Source organism: Rhinolophus sinicus, chromosome 4, assembly GCF_057876585.1.
Source record: "Rhinolophus sinicus isolate RSI-liver-muscle chromosome 4, RSI-T2T, whole genome shotgun sequence".
Taxonomy (NCBI): domain Eukaryota; kingdom Metazoa; phylum Chordata; class Mammalia; order Chiroptera; family Rhinolophidae; genus Rhinolophus; species Rhinolophus sinicus.
The window spans coordinates 71,849,690-71,872,108 of NC_142504.1; positions in this window are offsets into that span (position 1 = coordinate 71,849,690).

Genomic DNA, 22,419 nt, shown 5'->3' on the forward strand with positions numbered 1-22,419 from the left:
ACAGTGTTGGCCTTCATTTTAGAACCTGATGCGACAGATTGCCAGTAGTGAAACTTTGCCAATTATCACAGCAGGGGCAAGAAAATATAAGGAATTGTGCACTGTCTCTTTTTTTTTTCCATTTTTAAGAAATGTATTTTTCAATTGTAGTTAAAATATAATATTATCTTAGTTTCAGGTGTACAACATAGTGATTAGACATTTATATACCTTACAATATGATAGGATATATAGTCAATAATATTGTAATAATGATGTATGGTGCACAGGCTCTTAAGTAGTCTACATGATGACAGTCATTAAAGCAAATCACAAGGTTGAATTTCAAGAAGGCATTGAAGTGCAAACAAGGAATCATGAGAACCAGAATATTGTGAGCTCCCTAATGATACCATAGTTTCCTAACAAGTATGTGTAAGGGTGAAGACAAAAAGAAACATAATTAAAAGTATTCATATATCCTTGATCAGATTGATATCTTCTTCTTGTCTAAACTGCTTATAAACATTTTGAAGAGTTGGCTAAAAACCATTTGTGTTAGTATAAAAAGTCACTTGTAATATTTGAAAAAAGTTCTTAGTAAACATTTTTCCCAGTCAAAAGGCACTGAACAGTTAAGAATAAATCCTTTTCTTATCACATGTGAACAACGTACTAAAAATATACTAAGTGTGATCAGAAAATACGGTGAATATTTAAATAAAAAAATTTGTTACAGTAAAAGACACATTGCCATTAATTCCCCTCAGAATACTCCCCGTTCTTCAAACACACTTATTCTATTGTTTTTGCCACTTTCTGAGGCAGTTCTGGAAGTTCTCTTTCGTGAGTATCTTTAGTTTCACTGTTGTGGCTGCCTCGATGTCTGAATCAATTCAAAACGTTTACCTTTCATGGTCATTTTGACTTTGAGGAAGAGCCAGAAGTCACACAGTGCCAGATCCAGTGAATAAGGTGGATGAGGACACACCCTAATGTTTTTATTTGACAGAAATTGCCATGTCAGAAGTGATGTGTGACACAGAGCCTTTCTATTGTTATCCCAAAATATGGTGAATGCTGCTGCCAAGTGTCATCCAATGGAAAGGCAGGGATCTTCAGTAAGAGAAGTGGCTTGTCGAAACTTAGTAACAACAGTGAATGACAAGTTTCAACTTGTTTGGTGCAGTCAGTCATGTGTGAGCTATGGTTGAGAAAGGGTGTGTTTTAAAGTGTGCTGTAAATCATCCTCCATCATGACAATGCTCCGTATCATACATCACTTCTGGTATACGTCAATTTTTGTCAAATAAAAACATTACTGTGTGTCCTCATCCACATTATTCACCAGATCTGGCACCATGTGACTTCTGGTTCTTCCCCAAAGTCGAAGTGATTAAGGACATCAAGGCAGCCATGACAGTGCAACTAAAGACACTCATGAAAGAGGACTCCAGAACTGCTTCAGAAAGTGGTAAGAACAATGGGATAAGTGTGTTCAAAGCAAGGGGGAGTTTTTGAGGGGAGATTAATGGTAATGTGTCTTTTACTGTAATAATTTTTTTTTTATTTAAACATTCACTATATTGTTTGATCATACCTTGTAACTAGATTCATTCATACTGTGGATTACTCTAGATGGCAATTTGAAATAAAAGTCTAACAAAGGTCACAATTTTAGGAATTAATCATCAGTATCTGGCTATACCAGATACATAAGTAATTATTTTATTTTCTAATCATATGGAAAGTTTTGATACTTTAGTTACATAAAACTTTAGATGGTAGAGTTTTGGTCTTGATGGCAGAATAGTTAAATGTGTTTACTTCCTCTGAAGGCCACATCAAAATTACAACTGTATGCTACAGAACAAAAATCATTGAGAATCACCTGAATCCTAGCTGAACAAAAGCCCTACTGCTAAGGACATACAGAAGAAGCCATCTGAAGATTGGTAGGAGGGCAGAGACATGGACAGGGCTGGTCCCACATCTGAGTGTGACCATTAAAAATTGGGAGGGACATTTCAGCTACAGTAGTTCCCCCTACTGGAGGAGTGAGGGGTCCCAGCCCCACAACAGATTAGGCAGTCCAGGGTTTTAATGCCAGTGAGAGAAGTCCCTGTAAATTCTGTCTCTGAAAACGAGCAGACATTGTGGCGGAATGAGATGTAGAGCAGCTGCACTCCCATGGATTACTTTTAAAAGGCCCATGAACAAGCTTACTTGCTGAAAGACTCACTCACTCTGAGCTTCTACACTGGAGTGGCAGCTTGAAAGGTACCAGGACATACGGGAAGGAACTGAGTTGTCTGCCTGCAGAGCAAGGTCTGGAGGGGCAGCATTCTCCTGGACAGAGGAGCTGGCAGAAGTCATTGTTTCTTTGTTGAGCCCTCCCCACTCCCAGCTTGCAGACTTAGATGGCTGCTCTATCTGATCTCCATTACCCTGGCTAACATCTATCATTTGCCTCAACCTGGTGATTCCCTGAGACCCTGTCAAACCAATTTATAGGCCCACCCAAGCCACTTCCATTGGCTTTTCCATACAAACAGCCTATCCTGGCTCATACTGCAGACTCCTAAAATCTCACAAAAGTTCACAAAACCCTAACAAGCAGCATCTAGCTTCAGTATGTCCTGTTCCTCTAGCTGAGCAGACATAAGCTGGGCACTAGCAACAGCCTGCCTTAGGTTGCAGCTTGGCTTCTCCAGGCATCTCTAAGCACGGCATGGTGGCTGCCACCTGTGGATTGCTTTGTGGCTCATGCCAGGTATTCCTGGATAGGGCACAGGCTGCAGCTGAACTTGGCCTGCAGTGGTCCACTTTCAGGAGGCCCCATGGCTGGCACGCCTCACAACGAATAAGCCCCAGGGTCAATACGTCCCACTGATGTGAGAACAGCAACTAAGGCTCAACTACAACAGGAGAGCACACACAACCCACACAAGTGGACACACCTCGAGCACCTGGCTCTTATGACCAGGGAGACTGTGTCACTAAGCTCCACAAGACAGCAACTACTTAAAGCCACTCTACCAAGACCTGGAGGCATAACAACTCTACCTAATACATAGAAACAACCACAGAAAGGCAGCCAAAACAAGGAGACAAAGAAACATGTCCCAAATAAAAGAACAGAACAAAGCTCCAGAAAGTAACTAAACAAAATGGAAACAAGCACCATATCAGATGCAGAGTTCTAAACACCGGTTATAAGGATGCTCAATTATCTCAGCAAGAACTTCACGGCATGGTGGCTGCCATCATGGCTGCCACAAAGAAATAGGAAACATAAAAATGGAGGTAGAGACATGAAAACGAACCAGCGAGCAATGAAATATAAAATAACTAAAATGAAAAATGCATTAGAGGGAATCAATAGTAGATTAGATGAAGCAGAGAATCGAGTCATCAATTTTGAAGGTAAGATAGCAGAAAACATACAAACAGAACATCAAAAAGGAAAAAAAAGAATTTAAAACATGAGGAAAGTTTAAGGGGTTTCTGGGACAACATCAAGTGTCCAGCATTCGCATAATTGGGGTGCAAGAAGGAGAAGAGAGATGTAAAACTTCCCTGATCTGGTGAAGGAAATAGACAAAGAAGCCCAGCAAGTGCAGAGAGACACAAACAAGAGGAACCTAAAGAGACCCACACTAGACTCATTATAATTAAAATGTCAAAGGTTAAAGACAAAGAGAGAATCCTAAAAGCACCAAGAGAAAAGCAGTTAGTTACCTACAAGGGAGCTCTCATAAGACTTTCTGCTCATTTATCAACAGAAATTTTGCAGGCCAGAAGGGATTGGCATGCAATATTCAAAATGATGAAAACCTAGGGCTTAGAATCAAGATTATCCAGCAGAGCTATCATTTAGAATTGAAGGACAGATAAAGAGCTTCCTAGAAAAGAAAAAGCTAAAGAAGTTCATCAACACCAAACCAGAATTATGAGGAATCTTAGAGGCACTTCTTTAGGAAGAAAAAAAGAAATAAAAAATATGAATAATAAAATGACAATAACTACATACTTATCAACAATTACTTTAAATATAAATGGATTAAATGCTCCAATCAAAAGACATAGGGTGTCTGAATCGATAAGAAAACAAGACCCTTACCTATGTTGCCTACAAGAGACTCACTTCTGATTGAAAGACACACAAAAACACAGACTGAAAGTAAAGGGATGGGAAAAATATGTTTCATGAAAATGGAAATGGAAAAAAAAAATCTAGAATAGCAATCCTTGTACCAGACAAATTGGGCTTTCAAACAAAACCTATAAAAAGAGGCAATAAAAACCTGGTAATCCCTCTTCAGGGTATTTATCCAAAAAGACCCAAAATGCTACTTTGAGGGGATGTGTTCATTCATATGTTCATCACAGCATTGTTTACAATAGCCAAGATATGGAGGCAGCCTTGGTTACATCAATGGATGGATGGATAAAGAGGAGGCGGTACATACATACACTATAATATTGGTTGGCCATAAAAAGGAATGAAATCTTGCCATTTGTGGTAGCATGGATGGACCTAGAGGGTATTTGGCTGAGTGGAGTAAATCAGACAGAGAAAGATAAATGTGATATAGTTTCACTTATATGTGGAATCTAGAGAACAGGGTAAATGAACAATCAAAACAGAAGCAAGCTCATAAAGAAAGCATTTTGATGTTTGCCAGCTAGGAGAGGGTTTGGGTGGGTAAAAAGGCAGAAGGGATTAAGAAGTATAAATTTCTTGTTACACAGTAGTCAGGGGCTGTAAAGTAAAGCATAGGGAATATAGTCAATAACATGGTAATTATTATGTATAGTGCCAGGGGAATCATTTTAAATTATATAAAAGTCTAACTACTGTGCTGTACACCTGAAATTAATGTAAAATAATATTAATGTAAAACAATTGAATGTCACCTATCATCAAAAAATTTTAAAAGATAGACAAAGTAAAGGGAAAATAGAGGTTCAGATTTCTATGTATAAAACAAATAAGTCATAGGGATGAAATGTACAGTATAAGGAATATAGTCAATGAAATCATGATAGTGTGGTACAATGTCATGTTTGCTGACTTATGGTGATCACACCTTTAGGTATATAAATGTTGAATAACTATGGTGGACACCTGAAACTAATATAATATTGTATGTTAGCTATATTTTAATAAAAATCTTATTTAAAAGCTTTAAAAACAAAATTATTTTATTCAGGAATCTCATCTTCACTTTATGATAAGCCAAATGTGCCTTCATCATGATTAATCAAAACCATTATGATTTTTCTCATTAAGTAATGTAATTTTAGCTATGTAATTTTGCAAATAGAGTAGATTTAGCATTACATAAAAACTTTCTTTAACATATAGAAACTTGATTTTAATCATATTTACATTACAATTACTGTACTTATGGCAAGTGAGATCATTAAATGTATGACAGTGATATAAAGTTATTTTAAATACATGCATTTTCTTTTTTTCTTTTTTCTTTTTCTTTTTTTTATTAAATTTATTGGGGTGACAATTGTTAGTAAAATTACATAGATTTCAGGTGTACAATTCTGTATTACATCATCTATAAATCCCATTGTGTGTTCATCACCCAGAGTCAGTTCTCCTTCCATCACCATATATTTGATCCCCCTTACCTTCATCTCCCACCCCCCACCCCCCTTACCCTCTGGTAACCACTAAACTATTGTCTGTGTCTATGAGTTTCTGTTTCTCATTTGTTTGTCTTGTTCTTTTGTTGTTTTTGGTTTATATACCACATATCAGTGAAATCACATGGTTCTCTGCTTTTTCTGTCTGACTTATTCGCTCAGCATTACACTCTCAAGATCCATCCATGTTGTCATAAATGTTCCTATATCATCTTTTCTTACCGCCGAATAGTATTCCATTGTGTATATATACCACAACTTCTTTATCCATTCATCTATTGAAGGACATTTTGGTTGTTTCCATGTCTTGGCCACCGTAAACAAAGCTGCAATGAACATTGGAGCACAGGTGTCTTTATCTCTAAATGTTTTCAGATTTTTTGGGTAGATACCCAGGAGAGGGATTGCTGGGTCATATGGCAATTCTATTTGTAATTTTTTGAGGAACCTCCACACTGCCTTCCATAACGGCTGCAAAAGTCTGCATTCCCACCAACAGTGTATGAGGGTTCCTTTTTCTCCACAGCCTCTCCAACATTTGTTACTATTTGTCTTGTTGATGATAGCCATTCTGACTGGGGTGAGGTGATATCTCATTATGGTTTTTATTTGCATTTCTCTGATGATTAGTGATGTTGAGCATTTTTTCATATGTCTATTTGCCATTTGTATGTCCTCTTTGGAGAAATGTCTCTTCAAGTCCTCTGCCCATTTTTCAATTGGGTTGTTTGTTTTTTTTGTTGTTGAGTTGCATGAGTTCCTTGTATATTCTGATTATTAGCCCCTTATCGGAGGCACTGTTTGCAAAAACCTTCTCCCATTCAGTTGGTGACCTCTTTATTTTGTCAATGGTTTCTTTTGCTGTGCAGAAGCTTTTAAGTTTCATATAGTCCCATTCGTTTATTTTAGCTTTTACTTCCATTGCCTTTGGAGTCAAGGTCATAAAATGCTCTTTGAACCCAAGGTCCATAAGTTTAGTACCTATATTTTCTTCTGTGCAGTTTATTGTGTCACGTCTTATGCTTAAGTCTTTGATCCATTTTGAATTAACTTTGGTACATGGTGACAAACAGCAGTCCAGTTTCATTCTTTTGCACGTGGCTATCCAATTCTCCTAGCACCATTTATTGAAGAGGCTGTCTTTCCTCCATTGTATGTTTTTAGCTTCTTTGTCAAAAATTATCTGTCCATATTTTTGTGGTTTTATGTCTGGGTTCTCAATTCTATTCCATTGGTCTATGTGTCTGTTTTTCTGCCAATACCATGCTGTTTTGATTATTGTAGCCCTGTAGTACAAGCCAAAGTCAGAAAGTGTGATACCTCCATTATTGTTCTTTTTTTCTTAAGATTGCTTTGGCTATTTGGGGTCTTTTGTGGTTCCAAACAAATCTGATGATTTTTTGTTCTATTTGTTTAAAATATGCCATTGGGATTTTGATGGGGATTGCATTGAATCTGTATATTGCTTTGGGTAATATGGCCATTTTAACTATGTTGATTCTTCCAATCCATGAGCATGGAATGTCTTTCCATTTCTTCGTGTCTTCTTCAATTTCTTTCAAAAATGTCTTATAGTTTTCAGCATATAGGTCTTTCACATCCTTGGTTAAGTTTATTCCTAGGTATTTTATTCTTTTTGCTGCAATTGCAAAAGGAATTGTTTTTTGTATTTCTTTTTCTGAGATTTCATTGTTAGTATATAGGAAAGCAATGGACTTTTGTACGTTGGTTTTGTAGCCAGCAACTTTACTGTATTCGTTGATTGTTTCTAATAGCTTTTTGGTGCAGTCTTTTTAGGGTTTTCTATATAGAGCATCATGTCATCTGCAAAGAGTGATAATTTAACTTCTTCATTCCCAATTTGGATGCCTTTTATTTCTTTCTCTTGCCTGATTGCTCTGGCGAGGACTTCCAACACTATGTTGAAAAGCAGAGGTGATAGGGGACATCCCTGTCGTGTTCCTGAACGTAGAGCAAAGGGCTTCAGCTTTTCTCCATTAGTTATGACATTAGCTGAGGGTTTGTCATATATGTCCTTTATTATGTTAAGGTATTTTCCTTCTATACCTATTTTATAAAGTGTTTTAATCATAAATGGATGTTGTGTCTTGTCAAATGTTTTTTCTGCATCAATTGATATAATCATATGATTTTTGTCCTTTATTTTGTTAATGTGATGTATCACATTGATGCATTTACGGATGTTGAACCATCCTTGTGTCCCGGGGATGAACCCCACTTGGTCGTGATGAATAATCTTTTTAATGCATTGTTGTATTCGATTTGCTAGAATTTTATTTAGGATTTTTGCATCTGTATTCATCAGAGATATTGGTCTGTAGTTTTCTTTTTTGGTCCTGTCCTTACCAGGTTTTGGTATCAGGGTAATGTTGGCCTCATAAAATGAGTTAGGGAGTACTGTCTCTTCTTCAATTTTTTGGAAGAGTTTGAGCAGGATTGGTATTAGATCCTCATTGAAGGTTTGGTAGAATTCACAAATGAAGCAATCTGGTCCAGGACTTTTGCTTTTGGGAAGGTTTTGGATGACTGATTCAATTTCGTTACTGGTGATCTGTCTGTTTAGATCTTCCAGTTCTTCATGGTTCAGCCTTGGAAGGCTATATGTTTCTAAGAACTTGTCCATTTCTTCTGGGTTATTGAATTTGGTGGCATATAGTCCTTCATAGTATTCTTGGATGATCCTTTGTATTTCTGTGGTGTCCGTGATAACATCCCATTTTTCGTTTCTGATTTTGTTAATCAGTGTCTTCTCTCTTTTTATCTTAGTGAGTCTAGCCAAGGGTTTGTCAATTTTGTTAATCTTTTCAAAGAACCAGCTCTTTGTCATATTAATTTTTTCTATTGTCTTTTTGTTCTCTATTTCATTTAGTTCTGCTCTAATTTTTGTTATTTCCTTTCTTCTGCTGACCTTGGGTTTTACTTGTTGTTCTTTTTCTAGTTCTTTAAGGTGTAACATGAGGTTATTTATTTGGGAGTTTTCTTGTTTCTTGAGATAGGCCTGTAATGAGATAAATTTCCCTCTTAAAACTGCTTTCGTTGCATCCCAAAAATTTTGGTAGGATGTATTTTCATTGTCATTTGTTTCTATGTATCTTTTGATCTCTCCTCTAACTTCTTCTTTGACCCAGTCGCTCTTTAAAAGTATGTTGTTTAATCTCCATGTATTTGTGTTTTTTCCCGCTTTCTTTTTGCAGTTGATATCCAATTTCAAAGCCTTGTGATAAGAGAATATGCTTGGTATGATTTCAAGCTTCTTAAATTTGCTGAGACTGATTTTATGTCCCAGTATATGGTCTATCCTTGAGACTGTTTCGTGTACACTAGAAAAGAATGTATAGTCTGATGTTTTAGGATGAAGTGCTCTATAAATGTCAATTATGTCCATTTCATCTAATGTGTCATTTAGGGCTACTATTTCGTTATTTATTTTCTGTTTGGATGATCTATCCATAGTTGTCAATGATGTATTTAAGTCCCTTAGTATAATTGTGTTTTGGTCAATTTCTCCCTTTAGTTCTGTTAGTAGTTGCTTGGTATATTTTGGTGCTCCCTGATTGGGGGCATAAATATTGATGACTGTTATGTCTTCTTGTTGTACAGTCCCCTTCACCAATATGAAATGTCCATCTTTGTCTCTTGTTATCTTTTTCACCTTGAAGTCTGTTTCATCTGATGTCATTATGGCTACACCTGATTTTCTCTGGGTACCATTTGCTTGGAGTGTCAATTTCCACCCTTTCACTTTGAGTGTATGCTTGTCCTTGTAGCTGAGCTGTGTCTCTTGGAGACAGCATATGGTTGGGTTTAGTTTTTTGATCCAATCTGCTACTCTGTGCCTTTTTATTGGTGAGTTCAGTCCATTTACATTTAGGGTGATTATTGATATGTGAGGATTTCCTGCCATTCTATCTTTAGTTTTCTGGTAAGCCTGTGTCTCCATTGTTTCTTTGCCTTTTTGTTGTTTTCTATTATTTCTGTATGGTGGTATTCTATGATGTTTCCCTCTGTTTCTTCTTTTATTACGGTATATATTTCAGTTCTGGATTTTTTTTGAGTGGTTACCCTGAAGTTTATGTTAAAGAAAGTTTGATATTTAGAGTATTCTGTTTTCTTTAGCACGCTTACTTTCTCTATTCCCATATTCCGGTTCAGGCCTTTACTCTCCCCTTTTTTGAGTTTTGGTTGCCACAAATTGTCCCTGTTGATGGTGATCGAATAGCCTCCTTTAGTATTTCTTGTAGTGCAGGTCACGTATTAGAAAATTCCCTCAGCTTCTGTATGTCTGGAAAGCTCTTTATTCCTCCTTCATATTTAAAGGATATCTTTGCTGGATATATTATTCTTGGCTCATGATTTCTCTCTTTCAATAGTTTGAATATTTGGTTCCACTCCCTCCTGGCTTGTAGAGTTTCTGCTGAAAAATCTGATCATAATCTAATGGGCTTTTCTTTGTAAATTACAGTCTTCTTTTCCCTGGCTGACTTGAGGATTCTTTCTTTGTCGTTGATTTCAAACAGCTTCCATCCAATGTGCCTTGGAGAGGGCCTGTTGGGATTGAGGTAATTAGGTGTTCTATTTGCTTCTTGGATTCGAGGGTCCAGTTCTGTCCACAAATTTGGGAAGTTCTCATCAACAATTTGTTTGAATATATTCTCTGTTCTCTTCTCTCTTTCTTCTCCTTCTGGTATGCCCATTATTCTTATATTGCTCTTTCTGATGGAGTCAGAAAGTTCTTGTTGAGTTCTTTCATTTCTTTTAAGTCTCAAGCCTCTTTCTTCTTCTATCTGTGTAATTTCCAGGTTTCTATCTTCTATGTCACTGATTCTTGCCTCCATCTGGTCAACTCTACTACCTAAGCTGGTTATTTCATTCTTAATTTCTTCTATTGATTTCTTAATCTCCAGAAATTCTGCTTGGTTCTTTTTTAAAATTTCAATCTCTTTCATAAAATGCTCATGCTGTTCTTTGATTGTGTTTCTGAGTTCGTTTAACTGCCTATCTGTGTTTTCTTGCATCTCGTTGAGTTTTTTCAGCACTGCAATCTTGAATTCTCTGTCATTTAAGTCACATATTTCTGTATCTTTAAGTTCCTTTTCTGGAGATTTTTCACTTTCTTTCTGAGCTATCTTGTTGCCTTGGTTATTTATGGCAATTACTGGTTTACTATTTCTCTTCCTAGACATCTACAGGAGTGGCTTCTGCAACAGGTTGATAGGAAGCGGTCTTTCTTTTGTTTTCCAGTACTTGTTGGTAGAATGTTTTATTTTTTCTCCAACTGCAGCTTATTTTTCTTCTCCCACATGGTAGTGCTATGTTTTCTCTGCAGTATTCCAGCTTCTCACACAATGGGGGGATTCCCTGGGAGACGGACTTCTCCTATGTTAATAATTCATCTAGGACACAGGGCGCAGTGTCCCGGTGGGTATGTGGAGAGCTTTTGATGTTCCAAAGCTCTTCCAGCTCCAGATTCAGAGCCCGTATGTTTCAGCCGTTCTGTTTACTCCTGCAGGGATCCGCCCACATAGGTGGGGCCAGGGATGGGGTGAGTTGTGAGAGGTGGCCCAGAGCAATGGCGGTGACCACCAGCACAGCTGGTCCTGCTTCCACAGCTCCCTCCCCTTTGCTGGGACTAGTTGGGCTGCGAATTTGTGTCTGCGGTCCACAGTTCTCAGAACAGCAAATCTTCTGTTCTTTTGATCTGACACTGCTACTGTTCCGTTTGTAGCACCAGGCAGGTGGGGGCAGGGCGAGCTCTGGGAGGGTCGGGAAGGGGCGGCTAGTCTCAGTGCCTAAGGCTTCCATTCTCTGCTCTGCAGTGAGGGCTTAAACCACCATTTTCAGCCTTCTTCCTTTGGTCTTTTGTCCGAGGTCTCTGCCGTGAGCGTTGGGTTCAGCCGTGTTATATGCTGCCCCCTCAGCCCTGTGGGCCATAAGCGGAGCCCTAGCAGTCCGAGTTCTTCCCTCTCCCGCAGCTGCGGTAGTTTCGGGAAGCAGCGAGCTCAAAGAACTGAGCTGGGTCTGTGTCCTGCGCCCGCCCGGCTCCATCTCAGCACTTTTCCCTTTCCTCCTCCCCCGCTCACCCGAATCTCCCACCTGTAGGTGATTTCGGTAGTGGGCCTCTTCGTCTTGCCTGTCTGCTGTGCAGGGAGACCTTTGTGGAGATTTTGTTGTTCGATTCATTGTAAATTCCAGGGGAGCTTTACAGAGGCTCACCTCACGGCGCCATTTTTCCTCCAGCCAATTTGTACTTCTTAATCATTTCCCCTTTCACCCATCCTTAAATCCCCTTCCATCTTAAAGAAGTCACTCTAAGTTTCTTTGTAAAACTAGTTTTGTGCTGATGAACTCCTTCTTCTTTTGTCTGAGAAGCTCCTTATATGTCCTTCAATTCTAAATGATAGCTTTGCTGGATAATCTTGGTTGTATGTCATTGCTTTTCATCACTTGGAACATTTCCTGTCACTCCCTTCTTGCCTACAAAGTTTCTGTTGCTAAATCAGCTGCCAGTCTTATGGGGGATCCCTCATAGGTAACTAACTGCTTTTCTCTTGCTGCTTTTAAGATTATTTCTTTGTCTTTCACTTTGGCATTTTAATTATGATGTGTGTTGCTATTGGCCTCTGAGTTTATCTTGTTTGGGACTCTCTGTGCTTTTCTGGGCTTGTATGTCCATTTCCTTCACCAGGTTAGGGAAGTTTTCTGTCATTACCTTTTCAAATAGGTTTTTCAATTCCTTGCTCTCTCTCTCTCTTCTCCTCCTGGTACCCCTATAATATGAATGTTGATATGCTTGATATTGTCCCAGAGGCCCCTTAAACTCTCCTCAATGTTTTGGATTCTTTTTTTCTTTTTGCTATTCTGGTTGGGTGTTTTCTGCTACCTTATCTTCTACATCGCTGGTTGGATCCTCTGCTTCATCTAATCTACTGTTGATTCCCTGTACTATATTCTTCATTTCCATTATTGTATCCTTTATTTCTGACTGGTTCTTTTCATGGTTTCCATCTCCATTTTTATGCTTCCTATCTCTCTGTTGAAGTTCTCCCTGAGACCATTGAGCATTCTTATAACCAGTGTTTGGAACTCTGTGTCTGATAGATTGCTCATCTCAATTTTGCTTAGTTCTATTCTTTTATTTGGGACATGTTTATTTGTCTCCATATTTTGGCTCCCTTCCTGTGTTTGTTTATATGTATTAGGGAGGGCTGCTAAGTCTTCCAGTCTTAGTAGAGTGGCCTTATGTTGTAGGCATTCTGTCGGGTTCAGTGGTACAGTCTTTTGGGTCACCTGAGCCACGCACTCCAGGTGTGTCCCTTGTGTGGGTTGTGTGCATCCTCCTCTTGTAGTTGAGCCTCAGTTGATAACTGCACATCAATTGGAGGGACTGACCCTTGGGCTCACTGGTTGTGAGGACTGGCCTTGACTACAGTGGAAGAGTTTTGCAGGGGCTGATCCTACAGAGCAGGATCTGCCTCAGCAGGACTCTGGTGCCTGCCCAATCCTTCCTTTGGATTGTCATACTTGGAGGCAGCTGGGTAATGCTCCAGTTTGTTTCGAAGATGGCCACTGGGGGCACCAGCCCCAGGACCACCTTGGAGGGGATCTGCTGTAGGTCAAGTTCAACTACAGCCTGTGCCCCACCCGGGGCCAACTGGAAGGAGCCACAAAGAAATCTGCAGATGGCTGCCACCCATATTATGTGCTTGGTAGCACCTTGAGAGGCCAAGCCATGAACCAAGGCTGGCTGCTGCTAGTGCTTAGGGCTTCTCAGCCAGAGGTACAGGACACAGTCAAGCCAGATGCTACTTGTCTGGGTTCTGAGAACCTCTGAGCGACCCTAGGAAAGTCTGAAGCTTGAGCCAAGGCTCTCTGCATGAAAAAGCCCCTGAAAGAGTCCCAGGTGTGCCAGAAAATTGGATGGGGCCAGGTCTTGAATCACCAAGGTGTGGGGAACTAACAGTGGAGATTCAGAAATGGTGGCCAACTGTGTTTGCACACCGGGAAGGGGGAGGGCTTAACAAAGAAACAATGGCCTCCACCAGCACCCCAGTCCAGGAGAAAGCCCCCTCTCCATGGCCCGTCCCAAGCCAGACAACTCAGTTCCCCGCCATATGTCCCCACCACCATTTCAGCTGCTGCACCAGCGCTGGAGCTCAGAGTGAGTGATTCTGTTGGTGGGTAAGACTGCGCACTGTCCCTTTAAGAGAAGTGCATGGAAGTGCAGCTGCACTGTCTCACTCAGTCATGATCATCGCTGGTTTTCACAACCAGAAATTATGGGGACTTCTTTCCCCGGCACTGGAACCCTGGGCTGGGGCGGGGCTGGGACCTTTCACTCCTCTGGGGGATGGGGGAACTCTCACAGCCAAAATATCCCTTCCGATCTTTAATGGTCACACATGGGTGTGGGACCAGCCCATTCTGTGTCTCTGACCCTCCTACCAGTCTGGAGATGGCATTTTCTGTGTGTCCTTAGTTGAAAGGCTTTGGCTTGATTTTAAGCAATTCTCAATAATGGTTATTTTGTAGATTCGTTGTAATTTTGATGTGCTTGTGACAGAGGTAAGCACAGCGTTTACCTACTGCGCCACCTAGGTTGTCTTTGTAACTTCAAATAGAATTATCTGTAGTTATCGATATATCAACTTCAGACAGTCTCTACTTCAGTTGAAGATATTAGCTCTCTAATTTTTCCTTCTCATCTTCACTTTCCCCCTATAAATTCTGTCAGATATTGCTTTGTCTTTACAATGGCAATACTGATAACATTTTGTGTTCTTTTGTATAATAAAATATTGTATAAGCTGATTCTTGAAACTCTGTAAATCATATTTACATGATTACAGCTATATAACTAACTACTGCCCAAGGAAGAACATACTGGTCTAGGACACCATTTTAATCTTTTCATGTCCAATGTTACATTCCCTGGACCATTTGAGAAGAATTCTGCTTAAATCCCAATCAAACAAATTGTTCTTTTTGTATACTTCTTCAATTGCCTGAAATCATATTCTTTATTTTTCCTAGAATATCTCCTTTTTCCTACATTTTCCTGGCTGAGAGAATAAATATGCATTCCTCAACATAAGAATCTCTAGCTCCCTATTTATTTCATCTATTAATTGGAATTTGTTCCATTCATTTTAAATACTACTTCTTAGAGTCCATTGAATTTAAAATCTGATTTGAACCAGTTATTTGTAGTCTTACTATAGACAAATCATTCCACTATTTTTTTCATTGCATTCCTAATCCAGTTACACTGTTTCTCTTTCTTAACTTTTCCCCTTCTTTTGCTGGAATACAGCCTTAGAAATTTCTTTAGAAAAGTTACATCAAAAGTGAACAGTCTTCATTTCTACAAAAATTACATTGTGTTTTTTTTGCACCCACATTTGAGTAACAGTTTGATCAGGTACAGACTTATAGGCTGTTTATAAATCTACTTTCAGTGGGATTTTACTCATTTTGTAGGTTTTATGTTCTCTCTCTCAGGTTGTAGGATATGTATTTATTCTTAGTGTTATGAGACTTCTCAGGGATTTATATATGTGTGGATTTTTTAGGAACCCATTTTTCTATACATTCTATGCATCCTTCTTATTTTGTTTGTATTATTTTTAACCAAACCAAAGAAAATAGTTTATGGTGTTTTTTATCTTTCTCTTCACTGTTTGTTGTGTTGCCCTTTTAATGTTAATACAATAGAATTTATTTTGGTGTAGGAGTTTTGTCAAAAGTGTAAACAGGACAAACAAGATACAAAGTTGTTCCATTGTCCCCAAACATTCCCTGTGCTGACTTTATGATTTCATCTTCTCTCCCTATCCTCAACACTCTGTTGAGGCAAACCTCTGTTCTTTCTGAAGTTCTGCTTAATAGTATATATGTGTGTGTGTGTGTGTGTGTGTATATATATATATATATATATATATATATATATATATATATATATATAGCATTTGTCAGCCTATTTTAAAATGTCAAGTGATACTTTGTTATACTTTTTGAAAGCGCATTTTTAAAAATGTTTAATTCCCCTACCTTCATCCCCCAAAAAATGGGAAAAAAAGAAAAGAAAAATAGTCTGCCAAAATAACTTAAACTCATTGTTACAATGACCAAATACACTCAGGTTCATTGAACTAAGGCCAGACCAGGTGGAATGTTTTGTCAGAAATGGGTTTCCCTCAGATTTGTGTTTGTTTCAGTCCTATCAGGATCATGTCAGGAGTGAAAACCTCTTCAAAAGTCTCCTTTTTTCTTCATTGTACTCTTCTAATTCTCCATTTTTCATTTCTGTACATTTTCCTGTTACTGATTAAAAAAGCAAACAAATAGAATGTTTTGCTGGATTTTATGTGAAAGGAAACAAGCCCTAAAGAATGTTGTTTCTTAAAATTTTGATTTCTTGCTTCTTTTGTTACTACTTCAATGACATCTCATTCCTCTTTTTTTTTTTACCGTCCCTCATTCTTGACTAAAACACTTCAGTGCCTCCCCATTGTGAGCTATATCGATGCTAAATGCGTCTTGCTCAAGAAGGTTTCGTTACACAGTGCTGAGTGATTGTATGTGTGTAACAGACAGCACTTGCGCACATCCATAACTTGACCCTCTTGTTTCCCAGAGGTTGTGAAAAGAGTTCAGCACTGCACTGCTAAGCAAAGCCAAAGGTGTTGCATTGTGAAATAAAACTTGAAGAGCTGAGCTTTGGGACATAAAATACTCGCACTTCTACCTGAAGTACCTCTTTCCAAATGCCTGTACATTATTGGAATGCTAACACAGAAGTATTAAATTTTCTAAGGTAGTTTTTGCAACCACCTTATCATTCTTAATTTGGATGTTATCAATCAGGAAAAAAAAGAAAAAAATAGGAAAAAAGGAATTGACTAAAATTTCAGGAGGGTTTATTTTAAGACTTGCAAAGAGCATAAATCTATGCTACTAGTTCCAGACTTGTTTGGAATAAATAGGTGGCTAAGATTCAAAAACTAAATAATTGATGGGTCAGGAAAGCAGCTTGTAAGAGGTGGGATACTCTTTTAAAGTGTAATGCACTTTATTTCATTTGTCTTTTTAAGCAGAATCTTCTTCATGGGGAAAAATTCTTCCATTTATCACAGGACTGATTAAATAAAAATTATCAAATTTCTAGTAAACTAGCAGCATTTATCTAGAGCTTACTTCACACAGATTATCATCCCAGCACTCAGAACGAGGCATCACTATTAAATTTAATTACTCCTTCTTGCCAAAGCAATGCTTCTATAGGTTTTGCATATATATTATTATGTCTTGTAGTATATTAGCTGTTCCTACTTCTCATTCTCTTACTAGCTGCAAATTCCTAGTGGGCAAACATTAAGTCTAACGTCTCTATGTTACCCCCTCAGCATCTATGACAATGCTTTTTACACACAGGATGCTCAAAGAATGCTTGCTAAAATGAAATGTTGGTGGACTAATAGTCTGGTCTCCCACGTGAGGTTCAGATGGGGGTCATGACTACAGTTGAGAGACAGGTTTAGTAATTGACTAATTTGGTCATTCTATAAATATTTATTTTGCACCTACTATGCGCCAGCACTCTTTAAGATACTAGGGATATACTTACAAAGAAGACATAGATCATGTATCATACATAGATCAGTGCCCTCACGGAGTTTACACTTGACTGCAGGCCCAAGATTAGATTGCCCTACTTCTGGCACTGCACCTGGTGTGCAGTTATGCTCCTCCCAATTACATCCTGGATTCCTGATTATTAAAACCAGGATAAGGATTCCAATTCATATTTGGTTGCTGACAGATGTGAAAGTAAGAGTATCTGATTGACATTCATATTATCTCTACTCCCTAATAAAACAAAGACCCAGAAATTTTCATAACTACCTCACTTTTCCTGGTGTCAGTTTTGTCCCAAGATTTGCTGATTTTGCCTATCCCACTAGCATACAGATCAGAGTTAGAAGCCATGTAGGAAGACCTGACCATTCAGTAGAGGCAGTACAGTCTAGAAGAAAAGACTTTAGAGCCTTTTGAAAGGGCCCTAGAGCCTAGGAATCTGGGTTCAAGTCTTTGCCACAATAGATAATACTATACTATACATGTGGCCTGATGCAAGTGACTTAGCTTTTCTGAGCTTTGCTTTTCTCAATTGTGCTTAGAAAACATAGAAGTTTACAAAAAAAATTAATTATGAACATTGTGGAATAGTAATAGTCTAAATTTGAGCATTGAGGAATTATTATCCAAAAGCTTGGTACTAGCTCAAATCAGGCCATAAGAAAAGTCACCCATCTGACTGCGCTGACGTATGGAGCAGTTTCTTGAGAAGCCAGTGGACTAGACTTGTATAAAAGACTAATTGTTTCACTGACTAATTATTTCACTGGAAGGATGCCCTTCCAACGCCCTATGGTTGTCATAACCATATTGCTGAAATACTGCCACTTAACTGAACAGCAAGAGTAATGAATTAGCAATCTGTTTTAGCTTGGGTTATCCAGTAAGCGGACATAAAAACAAGAACTTCAGTGCTGGTAATTTGTTTGGGAGGTTGACACAGTGTGCAGGAGTGATGAAATACAGAGATTAAGAAAGAGAAAGGAAAAAAAAAAGAAAAAAAAAAGTATATATATATATTAATGTTCATTATCAAGATGAACACAGTGTATAATAAAACCTTACTTCTGCCAGGACAAAGATTATCTCCCAGAATAATCCATTAAAGAACAGGAAGAAAGAGCTTCCATCATCATTGATTGAGGGTTGCCTCAGGTTGTTAACTCCCCCTATATTTCCAAGATTCTTATGATGGGATAGGTATGATGAACAAGTGCCCATGGATATCTGGTAACTTCGGAGAATCATTGAGGCAGGATGCAAAGATGTGCATTCCATGCTTAATACAAGATGCTGCCAAGAAAAAGTCAATCAGATCTGCAAGGAACTCTCCACCTCAGCTCCGGTTGGAATCAAAGTTATGACAAGAGGGTGTAAGTTGGGGTACTGGATGCAACTCCTGTAAGATTAGAACAGAACAAGAAGTTTCTGAGGAAAAAAACCAATCAACCAACCAACCAACCAACAAACAAACAGGACTGTGGGACAGCCTGGCACATAAAAACATGTATGTGCCTCCTTGGAGGTTTTAAGGCCTTATTTAAGGTATAAAACCCCAAATAAATTGGCTGCTTATGTTAGTTCTTTGGGTTTAAATATTTCACTTCCTTTAAATTAAAAAAATATAGATATTTAAAATTTATATGTAAGCCTAGTTGACTTCACTGATGAATTTTACCTTATACTTAACAGAAAAAATATCAGTTCTACACAAAATCCCAGAAAATGGAAACTCAACTCAGTCTATGAGGTTGGCATTATTCTGATATCATAACCAGAAAAGACATCCAAAAAAAGAGTTTTGAAAACCTATATGCCTCATAAATATAAATGAACAAAATTTTAACAAATTGAATCCAGAAATATTGTAAAAAGATCATAAATCGTGACCACATCAAGTTTATCACTGGAACTCAGGGTTGGTTTAACATTACAAAATCAGTGTAATTCACCATTAACAGACTAAAGTGAGGGGAAAAAATGTGAACACTTTAATAGATTCAGAAAAAAATATCTGACAAAATACAACCATTACTGATAAAAGCTCTGAGCAAGATAAATCTTCATCAACCTGCTAAAAGGCATCTATGTAAACACTATACTTAACATCATAATCAATGACAAAAGAATTAATATTTACCTGATAAGTTCAGTAACACATAAAGGATATCTGCTTTCATCACTTCTGTTCAATATTGTACTGGAGTTTCTAGCGAGGGACATGAGGCAAAAAGTAAAATAATAAAATACAAATAAAAATAAAATGCATCAAGATTGTAGAAGTAGTAAAACATTATGTATTTACAGATGGCAACATTGTCTATTTAGAAAATTTTATGAAATGTACAAAAACTACTAAAACTAACAAATGAGTTTAGCAACATTGCAGGATAGAAGATTAAGATTAATATACAAATATCAATTGTATTTCCATACACTTTCAGTGAACAATTAGAAGTTGAATTCAATAGTTTAATTTATAAAAGCATCAAAATAAGAAATTCTTCAGGGAAAACTTAAAATAGGTGTCAAAATTTGTATGCTGAATGCTACAAAACATTGCTGAGAGAAATGAAGACCTAAATAAGGAGAAGTATGTGATGTCATTTCTCCCCATGTTGGTCTTTAGATTCAAAGTGATCTCAGTTGAAATCCCAATAGTCTCTGTTTTTTTTTTTTTTTTAGAAATTGGCACACTGATTCTAAAATTCACATGGAAATGCAAAAACCAATAATAGCAGATTATCTTTGAAAATGAACAGAGCTGTATTTACACAACCTGACTTTATGATTTATTGTACAGTCATGGCAACCTAGACAGTGTGGTATTGGCATAAAGATGGACACACAGATCAATGTAACCTTATACAGAGTCCAGAAAAATACTCACACATATAGTCAATTAATATTTGAAAAAGTTGCAAATGTAATTTGGTGGAGAGAGGAATGATTATCTTTTCAACAAATGGTACCAAAACAATTGCATATGTATATGAAAAAAGTAAACTTTGATTCTCCTCGGTATTTATCCTATAGAAATGAAAACTTATATGCATACAAAAACTTGCACATAAATGCTTATGAAAGCTAATTTTGTAATAGCCCAAAACTGGGGGGAAATCCATCCACATGTGAATGGATAAAAAAAGTTGTGATATACACATGCAATGGAAAACTACTCAGCAATAAAAAGGAGTGAATTGTCAGTATCAATACACATAACAACATGCATGACTCTCAGATACTACAATGAGTGAGATAAGCCACAGAGAAAAAAGTGAATGCTGTATGATTCCATTTCTACAAAATTTTATAAAATAATCTATGGTGACAGGAGGAAGAATGGAGTTTGCAGCAAAAAAGCAGTTTGGCGAAGGGTGGGAGGGAGATAAAGAGACAGAGGAAAATTTTGGAGGGGATGCATGTGTTCATTATCTTGATTTTGGTGATTGCTTCATGGCTTCACATATGTAACACACACAAACACATACACTAGAATTAATCAAATTGTGCAATTTAACATATGCAGTTTATTGTATATTAATTATATTTCAACAAATGTATTTAATACAACTGCATAGTTCTCTGCCGTCTTAAACACTGTATATGAATAAAATTTCCATTTTCCTTCCTAACTCTGAGTAATTATTGAGTATATTAACCACATTTTAGGCCATAGCATAGAGGTAATGTCAGTATCTCTAATTAGGCACATTTACCCACACAAATGGCCCTGAGTTTCTATAGCTTGTGAAATTTTATTTCAGCTTTTTATAGTTTATTAGTTGTCAGTGATTTAAAATGTAAAATTTTTGTCTTGATTTATTGCTTTGAATTTGTTATAGAAATGAACACTTATGATTTAGTTGTTATCAGTCAACCAAAGGTTATATGAATATGTGTTGTGAAAATACAGTCCTTGAGACCAATAAACTCAAGTTCAAATTCTGACTGCCGCTTTCTGGCTGTGGATCCCAGGAGTTATTTAACTCAAGCATCAGTTTCCCCATCATGGAATGGAACTGTTTTTAGATAATTCACAGGTTTGGTTGGGAGAATAGATAAGATACTGTATATGCAATGTCTACTACACAATAGACACTCCCCCAATTTTTTATCCCTTTCTTCACTGTATTAGATGAGTTAACACTAGCTTTGTAGCTGATAAGCCTCATAACCTCAGTGGATAAATGCAATAGAAATGTATTTCTTGCTCATAGAATATCCAAAGGGTAACAAGGTTGAGGGGGGGGTCTTTTGGGGTCTCTGCCATTTTCAGTACAAAGCACACTCCATGATCAGTCAGCCTAGAAGAGAGAAGTAGTGGAAGATATTGTAAGAAGTTTCTATGGGCTAGGCTTGGAAGTAGCATACATCATTTCTACCTATATTCCTTTCACTATAACACAGTCATATGGGCATAACTGTAAGGTAGTCTGGGAAAGGAAGATTAATTTTGTGCCCAAGAAGAAATGGGAATCTAGTTCTGGTTAACAGCCTGTATGTCTTTACCACATTCCCCGTGTAAATTAAAAATGAAGGTCTGAGTAACACTGAAATGAGCTTTAGGATATAGTCTTAGTAATATCCAGTTATTGTGTAGAGCTATGTAGGGGCTCTGTTTCAGAGTTTGCGTTGCTGGTATGTGAATTCTTACGTGATATGTTATCACTCTAAATACTAATGCTTATAAAACTATAATAATAACAATTATTGTGGCAATCTTCAGCTAACATTTCTTGAATGCTAACATTCCAACAAGTATGGCACTATTTATTTTAATATTACTGTATCATTAATTTCTGCTTTAGAGTGAAGAATTCTTAAGGACAGAAGCATATTTTGATTTTCCTCCCTCCAAGTCTCCTGATATTCGGTGGAGTAAAAACAGAGTATGATTAATAATTTTTGAAAGAATAAATATTACAAATTGAATCTAACCCCTAGGAAATATACCTCAGTCATTCTAGCTTCCCAGACATGAATGTATACTCAACTTTTTTTTCTTTATGTATCATAAAATGTCTTAGAATGGACATATCAGTATTAATAATGCATGTCTGGAAGCTATGTTTCTGAGGATTCAATAAATTATATCTTATGACAAATTCATATCTA